General features: G+C 40.8%; 2 long non-coding RNA genes across 4 annotated transcripts; both read right to left on the bottom strand.

The window, feature by feature from the left end:
• Positions 1-2,757: 2,757 nt before the first annotated feature.
• LOC114459773 (uncharacterized) lies at positions 2,758-3,466 on the bottom strand. Of its 2 annotated transcripts, none has more exons than XR_003673462.1 (3): positions 3,344-3,466; positions 3,186-3,264; positions 2,758-2,852 (listed from the first exon to the last, which is right to left on the bottom strand). It is a non-coding gene; the product is annotated as an uncharacterized LOC114459773 (long non-coding RNA). The 2 variants fall into 2 exon arrangements; XR_003673463.1 differs by having other exon boundaries at positions 3,186-3,261; positions 3,344-3,464.
• A 6,917-nt stretch (positions 3,467-10,383) lies between these two features.
• On the bottom strand, positions 10,384-11,141 carry LOC114459771 (uncharacterized). Of its 2 annotated transcripts, none has more exons than XR_003673460.1 (3): positions 11,019-11,141; positions 10,861-10,939; positions 10,384-10,527 (listed from the first exon to the last, which is right to left on the bottom strand). It is a non-coding gene; the product is annotated as an uncharacterized LOC114459771 (long non-coding RNA). The 2 variants fall into 2 exon arrangements; XR_003673461.1 differs by having other exon boundaries at positions 10,861-10,936; positions 11,019-11,139.
• Positions 11,142-14,909: the final 3,768 nt, after the last annotated feature.

The following is a 14,909-nucleotide window of genomic DNA, read 5'->3' as shown; positions in this document are numbered from 1 at the left end:
ATGCACAAATATTGTAAAAGATCTGACAACCTTTTGGTTTTAAAGACGACACTTTGTTGAGTCATGGTAATTAAGGCATAAACAGAGGTGAAAGTAATGGATTACAAGTACTCGCGTTACTGTAAATGAGTTACATTTATGGGTACGTTTACTTTTATGAGTATATTTCTAAATCAGTAATTCCTTACATTTCTTCACCAACCGTTACCGAGTAAATTATGATTTTTTTTGTTTTAAAATGATCAACGGATATAGTGAAACTACAAAAAATGAAATGAACAGGCAACAATTAAATCGACCAACCAGATTAAACGTAATGTATGTCGTCAAAACAGTGTTGAATATTTGTTATTTTCACACTTTTATTGCTTATAAATGTAGTTATACATAGAGCCTGAGAATAGTTTTTGCTTTGAATTGAATTCATAGGCATTATTTTGTTTTAAAAAAGAATTGTACATTGTGACAAAGCTTTTATTTTATACAGACGCCTTTGTTCTAATTGTGCAAGATTTAGTCTCTTCTTTTTTATGTTTATACATGTGATGTTTACTGTACGCAAGTGGAATGAATTGAGCTACTTTTTATTTGTATTTCAGTACTTCATGTATGACTTACTTGAATACAATTTTAATCAAGTAATGGTACTTCTACTTGAATAGCCTATGTAACCCAATTTATGGATGATAAAAGTTATTACAGTGTAATATCAAGTTGGACTAATTATCAGCAAACCCAGACTGGTTAGGAGCTCTATGGACGAGCAGCAATAATGAGTCAAACAAGGAATAACTGTTGAGTAGCAACTCATGTATTATTACAATGATTCAGATACCAAAACTAAAATAAAAGTGTGCACACTAAACAAACTAAAATAAGAAATGTCCATTGGACCCTTAAAAAATGAAAATTGTTGCAGGTGCAGCTGTTCTTAAAGTTTCTTTGAAGGGTGATGTGTATATACTGTATGTGTGAGTGTGTACGTGTAGGTGTCTTCTCTTCCAGGTTCCTACTCACCATCAGTTTACAACCAGGATCTCTTCCTGGTCCTTCGACTTTCTCGTCCACTCAAAAAACCTGACCTAAAAATAAGGTCATATCTATTAAAATCAACTCTGATGCATCATTAAAGTGTAAATGTCAAAAATGCATCAGACTCCACACATAAATCTACAATTATATAACATAATAAATCTTCAGGTTTTGTTGTACAACATTCAATTACTCAAATCTAACTGCTTATGTGAACAGCATTCCAGTAATAATTATGGTAAGTAACCATTTACATTCAAAATATCATAACCATATCAAAATCAGATTAACATATATACATAAAACAGTATAAAAATGTAGTTCAGAGGTATTAAAGTATTGTGCTTAATTTCTCCCACACTATAGGCCTACTAGTGTGAGAGGAACCACACCACACTCACCCTTTAACATACTTAAACTCACAGTTGAGCTAAAATAGTCATTCAACACTTTGCATTTCTAAAATATAATTTCACTCTAAAATACTTTTTATAACTTTAACACTTTTTAATATATATATATATATATATACATCAGCATACAATAATAAACTCAGTATATACATGTGTAAAACACTGCATCATTATTTATCTCAGTTCATCCTAAACACTTTTATAGAGCTACTACTTCCTTTTAGCAACAGAACAACAGAAAAATAGCACCAGAGCAGCCACAGAGCCATGTTTCTCACCGTTAATCTGTCTTTATAACACGTTGTCATAACGACTGCTGCAGGGAAGGCACGTGGCTTTAGCCTGTGAGATAAAGAGCTAGCATGGCCGTTAATGCTAAGTATCAGCTAGTTCTCTTTAATGCTAAGTATCAGCTAGCTCTCTTTAATGCTAAGTATCAGCTAGCTCTCTTTAATGCTAAGTATCAGCTAGCTCTCTTTAATGCTAAGTATCAGCTAGCTCTCTTTAATGCTAAGTATCAGCTTGCTCTCTTTAATGCTAAGTATCAGCTAGCTCTCTTTAATGCTAAGTATCAGCTAGCTCTCTTTAATGATAAGTATCAGCTAGCTCTCTTTAATGCTAAGTATCAGCTAGCTCTCTTTAATGCTAAATATCAGCTAGCTCTCTTTAATGCTAAGTATCAGCTAGCTCTCTTTAATGCTAAGTATCAGCTTGCTCTCTTTAATGCTAAGTATCAGCTAGCTCTCTTTAATGCTAAGTATCAGCTAGCTCTCTTTAATGATAAGTATCAGCTAGCTCTCTTTAATGCTAAGTATCAGCTAGCTCTCTTTAATGCTAAGTATCAGCTAGCTCTCTTTAATGCTAAGTATCAGCTTGCTCTCTTTAATGCTAAGTATCAGCTTGCTCTCTTTAATGCTAAGTATCATGTAACGCTTCCTTAGGCTAGTTAAGGGACTGACTGTGATAGGCTAAACAATAAGTATTATCGCCAAACAGAAAGATTCATCTCAGCTAGAGTCTGTGTGTAAATAAACCAGGCAACATCAGAAGTGTTTGCAAACAAATATATATTAGAAATTCTAAAGTTATACACAAATATATATATATATGTAGATATTCAATAATAAATATATATATTAGACATTTGCACAATGAGAACAAAAGGAGGAAAAAAAACAAAACAACTCAGTTCATGTGATGAGTTGTGGCTCTTCAATTTATAAGAGTCCAAAGTTTAGTTCATGATTTCGTTTCCGTTGGGGTTTTTTTCTTAAAGTAGGAGTCCCAAGATCCAGCAGAAAAAACAAAAAACAGTTGATTCCTACCACAGCGTGGTTGAAAAGGGGTAGCTCACCATCTGCTGAGTCGGGTCATGTAGGGGTTTTTTATAGACAACAAAAACCTGACCTAAAGAAGGTCAAGACAAACAATTAGGAATCTTGTAATTCATCAGTGCATGATAAATACATGTTTCATCAATCAATTCAATTTAAGTGCACTTACAATAAACAAAAATAGATTCATAAATACATTGCAATGTTTATATTGGTCACCATCAATAATTCAAGTTGTACAATATAATTCATTTTCACAACTGGGCCCATTCAAAACCAAAGTTGGTTTAAAAAACATACAAATTTGATTACAACCAGGGCAAAATAAATGTAATGAATACATAACAGCATTTTATCACACATTCTATTGCTCCCTGGATTCCAAACTATACTTCGGCTTAAGTACCTTGATGTAACTTCGATCAGAAGTATTGTGAAGAGTTCCGGATTGTGACCGGGTTTCCAAATAGCGCTTAGCACCTCTGCTACAAACAAACAATAAAATCAGCGATCTCTTCCTCCAATGATCATACTCTAAAAAACTGAACGGACCGATACACTCACCGTTGAATCCGACTCAAAGATTGCTTATTCAGCATCCATCCGTCGTTTCATTTTGGTACTTTTGTGCCAGTTTACCAGAGGAGTTTAGCGTGCTTGCTCCCGGGTAGCCGATCGCTCGCAAGTTACAACACCTATGACCTCATTTTGTAGGCGGGTAGCCGATCACCCGGAAGTTACAACAGCTATGACCTCATTTTGTAGGCGGGTAGCCGATCGCCCGGAAGTTACAACAGCTATGACCTCATTTTGTAGGCGGCAACCCCTTAGTGCGGCGGAACGTTTTCAGAATAAAAGTAGGTCAAGTAACATGGGTTACAGGGTCCCCCCTAATTCCAATGTACGTCCTCGGACATGGTACCATTTGTTCGGATATGCTTGGGTTGTGGGTAGGAGCATTACTTTCATCATCCAATTGAAGAGCATAACTAAAGGCATTGCTGAAACCATGGAAGAGAGACTGGATGCTGTGGAGCAAGGGTCTGCCAAGTCCTGTGTATTGCAGGCGATCTGGGGGATTCCGTGCTCGAGCTGTACGACGAACATCTGTATCAGGGCTCATAGCATTGCTGTTGGGTTCAGAACGGTCTTGATGAGAAACATTTTCATCCGACACGGCCTGTGACTCCTGCTCTGGTTCGGGGTCTAACTCAGGTTCTTGGTCTAAGTCAGGTTCTTGGTCTAATTCAGGTTCTTGGTCTAATTCAGGTTCTTGGTCTAATTCAGGTTCTTGGTCTAGCTCAGGTTCTTGGTCTAGCTCAGGTTCTTGGTCTAATTCAGGTTCTTGGTCTAATTCAGGTTCTTGGTCTAATTCAGGTTCTTGGTCTAATTCAGGTTCTTGGTCTAATTCAGGTGGAGGCATTACTTCAGGACTTAAGAGTGACTGGTTACGCTGGGTTCTGAACCTGGTAAATCTGGAGACTGGTGCTTCCCAATGTCCACCTGACAACCACTCATCTTCTTCTTCAGATGAAATCAATGAATTGTCAGGGGGATTTGCAACAGGTACAAGTTGGGGAGTGTTCTGTTTTACAGGTGTGATTTGAGCAGGTAAGTAACCACAAGGTAACAGGAGATCTCTGTGTAGTGTTCTGATGGGACCATCTCGGTGTTCAGGCCTAACTGTGTAAACTGGAAGAGTGCCGGCTCTCTTTAAAACAATATACACATCAGGTTCCCATCTGTCAGCCAACTTGTGTTTTCCCCTTACTCGAACATTTCTCACCAAAACTCGGTCTCCATCAGTTAACTCTGAGACTGTTACCTGACGATCAAATCTGGTTTTATTTCGGTGCATGATCTTCTCTGAGTTTTGTGTAGCAAGCTTATAGCTCTCCTCCAGATGGTTTTTAAGCTGTTCAACATACTTTGAGTGCGAAGGCTGATGCTTCTGTTGGACTGGTAAACCGAAAGCCAAATCAACAGGGAGACGAGGTTGACGTCCATACATCAGCTCATAAGGAGAAAACCCTGTGACATCATTGCGTGTGCAATTGTATGCATGCACCATAGGCTTTACAAAGTCTTTCCAATGAGCCTTATCTTGATTTTGTAATGTTCCCAGCATGTTCAGAAGAGTTCGGTTGAACCTCTCAACCGGATTACCCCGAGGATGGTATGGAGTAGTTCTGATTTTGTTCATGCCAATCACTGCGCAGAGTTCTTTTATTGTTCGAGACTCAAAATCTGGCCCTTGGTCACTATGGAGTTTTTCTGGAACTCCATAGTGAACAAAAAAATTTTCCCACAGGCATTTTGCAACTGTTTTTGCTTTTTGATTTGGAGTTGGTATTGCAACAGCGTACTTTGTGAAATGATCAGTCATTACTAAAATATTTTTTATTCCGCTTCGATCAGGCTCCAAAGACAAAAAATCAATACAGACGAGCTCTAAGGGCCTGGAAGTCCGGATGTTAACAAGAGGGGCTGCTTTTTCCGGTGGCGATTTCCTCTTGACACATCTTTCACACGTTTTTATCTTGTTGCATACAGCAGCTGTCAATCTAGGCCAATAAAATCGGGAGCGCACAAGGTCCAAAGTTCTCTCGATACCAAAGTGCCCCATCTGGTCATGCAGGTTGAATAAAACTTCATCCCTACATTCTTCTGGTAGGACCAGCTGGTAGGATGACTCCCCTCCAATCTGTCGTCTTCGTACAAGAACATTATTTTGGAGCTCCAGACGTGGTAGCTCTCTTAGGAGTAATGGCAATTCAGGAAGTTCTTCTCTCAAAGAAGTTGGAGGCGTTTCCCCCCTCTCAAGTTGCGCTATCACATGTTGAATAATGGGATCAGCACGCTGTTTAGTGGCAATCACATCATGGGAAAGAGCTGGAATGATAGGTGAAGCGAACTGCAAATCATTCATAAAGCTGTCAGGAAGACCGTTTGATGATATGGCAAAGGTTTGGACAAGGGTGCAAATTTGATCTGGGACTGCAGAGCTATAAATTAGTTGCCGGTCACAGATTGCCTGCACAGTTTGCTCATCCACGGCAATGGTTGGTCCTAAACCATTAAGATGATGTTCAGCAAATCTGAGAATTCTTTCACGTTCCTTCTGTGACATAGCATCATCATACAACCCACCATGTGGTCTACGGGAAAGAGCATCAGCATCCGAATTTAACTTGCCAGCCCTATAGACAATGCCAAAGGAAAAAGTAGACAGGGCCGAAAGCCATCTATAGCTAGTTGCATCTAACTTAGCGGATGTCAGCAGGTATGTTAGGGGGTTGCTGTCAGTTACTACCGTAAATTGAGTTCCATAAAGGTAGTCATTGAATTTTTCTGTAACAGCCCATTTTAAAGCAAGAAACTCAAGTTTGTGAGCTGAATACCTGGACTCACTAGCTGAAAGGCCTCTGCTAGCATAGGCAATAACTCTCTTTTTGTCATGGTCCTCCTGGTAGAGCACTGCCCCAAGGCCGGTGGAACTAGCGTCAGTGTGCAGAATGTAAGGCTTGAGGGGATTAGCAAAAGCAAGGACAGGCGCTGAGGTGAGTTTGTCTACAATGGCCTTAAAAGCTTGATGGCATTCAGGGGTCCAGCGCCCTCCAAAGGCCTCCTTTGGATTAAAATACTGTTTTAGCTTTGGTGTAATTGATCTATTCTTTTTCTGTGATGGGGGATATCCAGCAGTGAGATCGTTCAAAGGTTTAACAATGGAAGAATAGCCTTGCACAAATCTTCTATAATAGCCAGCAAACCCTAGAAAGGACCGTAGTTCTTTGAGTGTCTTAGGTTCTGGCCAGGACGTAAGGGTTGAAATCTTCTCCGGGTCTGTCTCCACGCCACTCCGGGACACAATATGTCCAAGGTATCGAACAGATGTTTGGCAGAAAACACACTTCTCTGGAGAAAGCTTTAATCCATAGTCTTTCAACCGCTGTAAAACCTTCATTAACCTTTTTTCATGCTCTTCCAAGGTAGGGGCAAAAACGATTAAGTCGTCAATAAAGACGAGGGCTTCCTTGAGGTTAAGTTCTCCCATACATTTTTCCATGAGCCTTTGAAAGGTGCTTGGGGCATTTGTCACACCTTGCGGCATCCTATTAAATTCCCAAAAACCCAGTGGACAAACAAATGCCGTCTTACTTTTATCAGACTCTTCCATCTGGATTTGATAGTAGCCGGACTTGAGGTCCAACACTGAAAACCACTCAGAACCGGAAAGTGCAGTAAAAGTATCCTCCAATTTAGGTAGGGCATATGCATCTTTTATGGTTTGCGCATTTAATTTCCTGTAGTCAATGCACAGTCGCACGCTGCCGTTTTTCTTACGGACCACCACTATCGGAGAGGCGAAAGGAGATTCAGATTCACGTATCACTCCAGACTCTAACAACTCTTGTAGATGGCTGCGAACTGCATCAATGTCCTGAGGGTGTATGGGACGTGGTCTCTGCTTGAATGCTGTTGGATCTGTTAGTTTGATTTGATGTTTAACTTTGTCAGTACATCCAAAATCTAGATCATTTTTTGCAAAAACCTCAGGGATACTGTCTAGCATACTTGTGATACGCTGCTTCCATTCAGGAGAAATAGGGGACACTCCAAAGTTGTACTTTAACTTGTTATCAGTGGATGGAGAAGAGCATGCAGTCTGTTCTTTGGAAAGGATAGTTTGCACGGCACTTATTTCGGCAATGGCAACTTTTGGGGGAATCACCACAACATGGTCGGATTCATTTGTTATTACAACAGGCAGATGACACGGATGGTTTCGAGGAAAATCCACAAGGCATGATTTAACAAGCAACCCACCGGGCAGCGAAAATGAAGATGGGTGTTCAACTAACACCATTTTCTCACCCGCCAGAAAAGGAGCAATCACCAACCCCTCCACAACAATGGTTTGCCCAGCAGGGATGGTCAAAGGCTGGCATTCACTCTTGAGCACACTGTGATGGTCACTACTTCTTTGTTTGTGTCTGAGTTGAAGGATTTTTAATACTGCTTTATAGCCAGATAGAACAGGTTGAAAATCAGAAGTTTGGTTTTCACTATATTTGGCATAAACGGTGTCAAGAGAATTTGTGCCAATCAAAACCATGGATTGAGTTTTCACATCGGGAACTACTAATGCCAGAGTTTGGACATTAAGGGATTCTCCAAGGAAATCAGCTGGAAATGTAATGTTGAGCTCAATGTATCCTAAATATGGCACCATCTGCCCATTGGCTCCTTCAATCTCCAGAATGTCATTTAGGGGCTTTATCTTGTGGTCGGACAAATATGCATTATAGAAAGAATGAGGGATTGTGGTTACTTGGGATCCGGAATCATAAAGGCAAGAAAAATCCTCCCCTTTGATAGTGATCACACCAGTGCTTCGTGTGCCAATGAGTCCTTTAGGCAGTTCAAAAAATGTATTATGGGGACATTGTTTAGCAGCTTCTACCTTCCCCTCCGTAAAAGCTGCCTTCAGTTTGACACATCTGTTGAGTGTTTACTCTCCCATGCCTGCTGTTTTTGTTTTAACTGATTTCTTTTTTCACTCACAAGAGCAGTATTAGCCGGATTTGAACAGTTGGGCACAATATGGCCATCTTCTCCACATCTGAAACAAAACCATGGCTTCGGTTTGTTAGTCCCAGAACTGACTTTTGATTTGTGCTGACGCTGGTGTGAGTCTGGTTGGTGGAAAGCTGTGGGAGTTTTTTTTAATAATGCGGCCATTTGACTTTGTAATTTTTGCATTTGTCTCTTTAAATCATCAATTGCACTTAAATTTGAGTGTTCACAGGAGCAAGAAGAAGAAGTGCTCTGCGAATGGAGGTTGACGCGTTTTGCTGAAGGAAGATGTTTTTTCATAAGTGACTCCTTAGCCAGCTGTCTGTCTTCCTCAGTCCGTAGTTGAAACAATAGGTCTGAGAATAATGGGGGATTATCCTTTTTCTGCTCCAGTTGTAATTTAGAAATAACCATATTGTCCCAACACCCTCGACAGAATTGCTTCAACAGATGTTTATCCATGTCAACTGCAGGAACACCTCCTCGCTTCACCACAGTGCTCAAAGTAAGTTGCAATCTTTGTAAATATGAAGATGGACGCTCTCCGGGGTTTTGAACAGTATTCAGAAACTGGGCAAACAGCTCTTCTCCATCTTCAACAGTTCCAAAAGCAGAATCTAACATTTGTAAAAATGCTGCAGGAAGAGCATCCGGGCCAAGTCCTTTAACTAAATCGGCTGCTGGTGGTAATAAACTCTCTAAAATGCGTCTGGATACATACAATGCGGATAAACTAGGATCAGCTAGAAGCAGTTCAATGTGTGAGCGCCATGCATCAAAATCAGCCTCATTGCTAGGTTTTGGATTCTTCCCAGAAAATGTGCGAACTCTGAGTGATGAAAGGGATTGCATGTTTAAATCATCTTTCCTCACTATATGCTCTACAACAAGTCTCTGAACTTCAGGGGGATTTATATCATCATTAGTGAGAGGAAAACTCGGATTAATGTTAGGGAAAGGAATTGGTGCCTGCACTGACCTTCGCTGGCTAGTGCCGGGATAACCTAACGGCTGTGGGTGAGAACCAGGGACACGAGGCTGAGCCATAGAACCAGGCACTGCATGTGCCCCTCGTCCCTCAAACAAAGACGTACGCCTATCAGCACCATCTTCTTTCCCATTGTCAATCACATCATCGTCATCACTATTGTTGTCATCATCATTGTCGTCTTCATCATCATTAGCTCTAATGGAGTCAAAATGATGCGAGATTTGGTCCATCACTCCCTTCAACATTTCTTCAAAATTTTTTCCATCACGGATAGCAATGGCTTTTAAATCACGGAGAAAGTCTGGTGGAGTACTTCCTCCTGTGGCTGCACCCTCATTTGCAAGGGACTTAACGCAAAATGTTATTTTGGGAGCCTCTTCTGAACGGTGAGTGTACGGTAACGTCAGTTCTAGACTTTCAAAAGCCGAGCGCTCTTCAAATTCAAGTATCAGGTTTTTGTAGAATCTATTATTGGCATCATTTACCCATAACATGTTCTTAATTTTGCCATAATTACTCAGATAATCTTTAATTTCATCATCGAGTTTAGTATTAGTCACACCCTCAATGAAAACAGAATTAGCAATATTAATGCCAGATTGAACAATGAACTCCATGATATGAGATTATAACAGTTAAGCAAAAAAAAAAACACAACACCCAGTCACTCACACAGACTCCTAGCTAGCTCACCAAATGTAACGCTTCCTTAGGCTAGTTAAGGGACTGACTGTGATAGGCTAAACAATAAGTATTATCGCCAAACAGAAAGATTCATCTCAGCTAGAGTCTGTGTGTAAATAAACCAGGCAACATCAGAAGTGTTTGCAAACAAATATATATTAGAAATTCTAAAGTTATACACAAATATATATATATATGTAGATATTCAATAATAAATATATATATTAGACATTTGCACAATGAGAACAAAAGGAGGAAAAAAAACAAAACAACTCAGTTCATGTGATGAGTTGTGGCTCTTCAATTTATAAGAGTCCAAAGTTTAGTTCATGATTTCGTTTCCGTTGGGGTTTTTTTCTTAAAGTAGGAGTCCCAAGATCCAGCAGAAAAAAACAAAAAACAGTTGATTCCTACCACAGCGTGGTTGAAAAGGGGTAGCTCACCATCTGCTGAGTCGGGTCATGTAGGGGTTTTTTATAGACAACAAAAACCTGACCTAAAGAAGGTCAAGACAAACAATTAGGAATCTTGTAATTCATCAGTGCATGATAAATACATGTTTCATCAATCAATTCAATTTAAGTGCACTTACAATAAACAAAAATAGATTCATAAATACATTGCAATGTTTATATTGGTCACCATCAATAATTCAAGTTGTACAATATAATTCATTTTCACAACTGGGCCCATTCAAAACCAAAGTTGGTTTAAAAAACATACAAATTTGATTACAACCAGGGCAAAATAAATGTAATGAATACATAACAGCATTTTATCACACATTCTATTGCTCCCTGGATTCCAAACTATACTTCGGCTTAAGTACCTTGATGTAACTTCGATCAGAAGTATTGTGAAGAGTTCCGGATTGTGACCGGGTTTCCAAATAGCGCTTAGCACCTCTGCTACAAACAAACAATAAAATCAGCGATCTCTTCCTCCAATGATCATACTCTAAAAAACTGAACGGACCGATACACTCACCGTTGAATCCGACTCAAAGATTGCTTATTCAGCATCCATCCGTCGTTTCATTTTGGTACTTTTGTGCCAGTTTACCAGAGGAGTTTAGCGTGCTTGCTCCCGGGTAGCCGATCGCTCGCAAGTTACAACACCTATGACCTCATTTTGTAGGCGGGTAGCCGATCACCCGGAAGTTACAACAGCTATGACCTCATTTTGTAGGCGGGTAGCCGATCGCCCGGAAGTTACAACAGCTATGACCTCATTTTGTAGGCGGCAACCCCTTAGTGCGGCGGAACGTTTTCAGAATAAAAGTAGGTCAAGTAACATGGGTTACAATCAGCTAGCTTCCAGTAGGTAAGTGCACTGACTCTCTCTCCGTTTAACTCGCGTATTTTCTCCTCTTTCCATCTTTTTTTCCTCCGCCGCGTAGCTGCTAAACTCTGGCGTCCGAGGTTGGAAAAGACCAGCAGAACAACACGCATGCGCATCACTTCTGAGCTGACAGGCTGGACGTGACCTGCGTAGCCTCTGATTGGCTGTTGAAGACTCTGTATCCTCCGCGTGGGGTCATGTGAACTGAGTGATGCATTCAAGTGCCATAGGAAATTTTAATGTAGTTTTATGGCTCCTCAGACGGTGTAAATCTAAAGTTTAATTACAGGTAAGTGCATTTCACCCAAACAGCTCTTCATATGTTCAGACGTACACTTCACCATGTAAACATAGAGCTGATTTATAGAGCACATGTAAACATAGAGCTGATTTATAGAGCACTGTCTGCTGTTTCATAGTGATGACACATGATTAAAGAAATCACATGTGCCAGTTCAAAAAAAGGAATTTGTTCATTAGATCAAGAAGCAGGATCAGATCAAAGTTAACTGCCAGAATTCAGATTAAAAAATATGAATGAATAATAATAATATTCAAAAGTTTAGAACAGTGATTCTCAACTGGTGGGTCGGGACCCAAAAGTGGGTCATGAAAAGCTGGCCAAAAAAAGCCAACAAAAAATGTAATGTCTGTCATGTGTGACTTGTCTTTTATTTTGAAAGAAACTTTTCTTTTGACAGACATGCAGTGAAAAGCATGTTGCACGGCAAAATATATAGATTTATGTTTTTCTAAAAAATTATATATGCGTGTTTTCAACAGCTATCTTTGAAAAAAACTACATTTGGTTGGTTGAATTAAAAAAAAAATAAAAAAGTGGGTCACGATTTGAGACGAGTTGAGAACCCCTGGTTTAGAATAAGGCCAGAATCAGTGCTTTAGTCCCTCACTTTGACTTTAAAAACAATATATATATATATTATTATTATTATTATTATTGTTTTGCTTTAGCACCATGGAGATAACATCTCATGAGGATATATGCACTTTAACACTAGAAGTCCCAGGGATTTCTATATCCCCCCAGAAGTCCCAGAGCAGGGTCAAATGAACTCTAGGACCAAACTGACGACTCTGATGGCTACAATTTGCATCTATTCATTTGTTAATGAATCACCTGAGAAATCAGCAGGGGGGAGAGCCTGACTCTAACAATGGAAGTCTGGAATGTTAGGGGGAAGTGCCCTGGAAGCTAAAGTCACAATGCCCCGTTTATTAACTCGTTCTGCTTGATGCTGGGGGAGAACAAACACAGACTTCAAACATTGAAAGAAACAGAGTCACCTCTTCCAACACACCGGATTCAAATGATTATCAGGCTTCTGCAGAGCTGGATGATCATTTGAATAAGGTGTGCTGATTAGTGGCCCTCGAGGACCGGAATTGGACACCCCTGGAATACCATGTTGTCATGCAGCCTTTTGTGCTGTGGGGAATAAATAGCTGGCTGCTTCCACCTGCTGACACTCCACACTTATTCTACTCAAAATGCAGAGAAGGTTTACCACTCAAGAAGCGTTGGAATTGATCCTGAACAATGCAAACCCTTGTGACTCAGATGGGGAGGACATAAACCTTCAGCCAAATTCGGATTCGGACTCTGAGCTGTCTTCAGGTTAGATTTCCCAAACATCCTATTTTCATTTCCTGACTTTATTTTTATTTAAAACCGAAGAAAAGAATAATTTGAATTTGTTCACATTGCAGATGACGAGACTGCTCCTCATCCGGAAAAGAGAGCTCGGTTGGAGAGTGAGCCCACAGAGACGGCGAAAGAGGGCACAGTGTGGCATGAAGAACATGTGGGTACAATTCTCCGTTTCACTCCAATGGAACCGTACGCTGCAGATGGAGAGCCAACAGCAAAGGCCAGAAGAAGAATCAGGAGTCGCCTTCAGAGCTTCCTCTGTTTCATTACTGTTGGCATGCTCCGTCCCATTCAAGAATGGACTATTCAGCATGCACGGCAAACGGAGCAGACGGACTGGTTCATGATCCTCCATGAACTAATGGCATTTATTTCTGTTATTATTTTGAGGGGGGTGACCAAGGTTCCATCTCTGCGTGACAGCTGGTCAGCATGCCTGGGAAACCCACTTATCACTGGAATTATGTCACGAAACCGTTTCCAAGACATCATGCGTCACCTACGATTTGATGACATGTTTACGCGCAGTGAGCGAGTGCAGACAGATAAGTTTGCTGCAATTTCGGATGTGTGGGGATCGTTTGTTACCAACTGCATCACATGCTACAACCCTGGTCGACACATCACAATTGATGAACAGCTTTTCCCATCGAAGACTCGCTGCTGTTTCCTGCAGTACATTGCAACAAAACCCGACAAATTTGGCATAAAGTTTTGGGTGGCTTGTGATTTGAAAACAAAGTACATCTGCAATGTCCTCCCATATCTTGGAAAGGACCCCAGTCGTCCCAGTGAGGAGAGACTTTCTGAGAGTGTGGTGATGAAGCTGATGGAACCATTTATGGACAAAGGCAGGACGGTCACCACGGACAATTTCTTTACATCACTGACACTTGCACGACGACTGCTCAGCCGGAAAACCACCATCCTCGGGACAGTCAACAAGATTCGCCGGGAAATTCCTCAGTCAACTAGAAAGATGGACCGCAAGGAATTCACCACTCAGGTATGTTGTTGGTCTTTTTTATTCCATCAACACCTCTGAGTGTGTCATTGTGTTTAAAACCGCTATAATAACAACAATTTCTTCTTTTTTAGGTGTTTTCCACCACTGGTGCCACGCTGACGGTGTATGCGCCCAAACGAAAAAAGACCGTCTACATTCTCAGCAGCATGCACAGCGTGGTTGAGACTGAGGAAACCATCAAAAGGAAGCCAAACACCATCACCCAATACAACACCACAAAGTGCGGAGTGGATGTGATGGACCAGATGGTGCGGGAGTACAGTGTGCGCACAGGAACACGGCGATGGCCAGTCGCCGTGTTCTACAACATGATCGACATGGCGGCACTCAATGCACATCTGCTTTATCAAGCATGCACCGGGGTGCAGGAGAGACGGGTGGACTTCCTGGTTCAGCTAGCAAGAGAGTTGGCTAACTCTCATGTGAGTGAAAAGAAGGCACTCAAAGAGCAACTGCGCCAACAACAACCGCCTACACCTGGCCCTGGGAAAAGGGCTAAGTGTCAGATCAACCATTGCTGCAAGAGCAATCGCGCAACTGTGCGATGTGTTCATTGCCACAAATACACATGTGGCAAATGTAGGAGAGAGATACCGTGGCAGTGCCAAGTATGTCACGAGTCTCAATAAGAGGATGAAGGAGATTCTTCTAAATAAAAACCATTGAAAACAAATCACAGTTGTTCTTTTGCACATTTCTCACACCACACTGTCATTAAAAATAAATAATTTTTGTGTTCTCTTTGGGTCAAATGACACCTCTCTGGGTTTTATAGGTAAAAAGTTCATTTGACACCTCTGTGGGACTTCTAGTGTTAAGGCCTATGTGTTATAAAATCAGT

This window comes from Gouania willdenowi, unplaced genomic scaffold (assembly GCF_900634775.1).
Source record: "Gouania willdenowi unplaced genomic scaffold, fGouWil2.1 scaffold_341_arrow_ctg1, whole genome shotgun sequence".
Classification (NCBI taxonomy): Eukaryota; Metazoa; Chordata; class Actinopteri; order Blenniiformes; family Gobiesocidae; genus Gouania; species Gouania willdenowi.
Note: the sequence above shows the minus strand (reverse complement) of the source record. Positions and strands in the feature narration are given on the sequence as shown.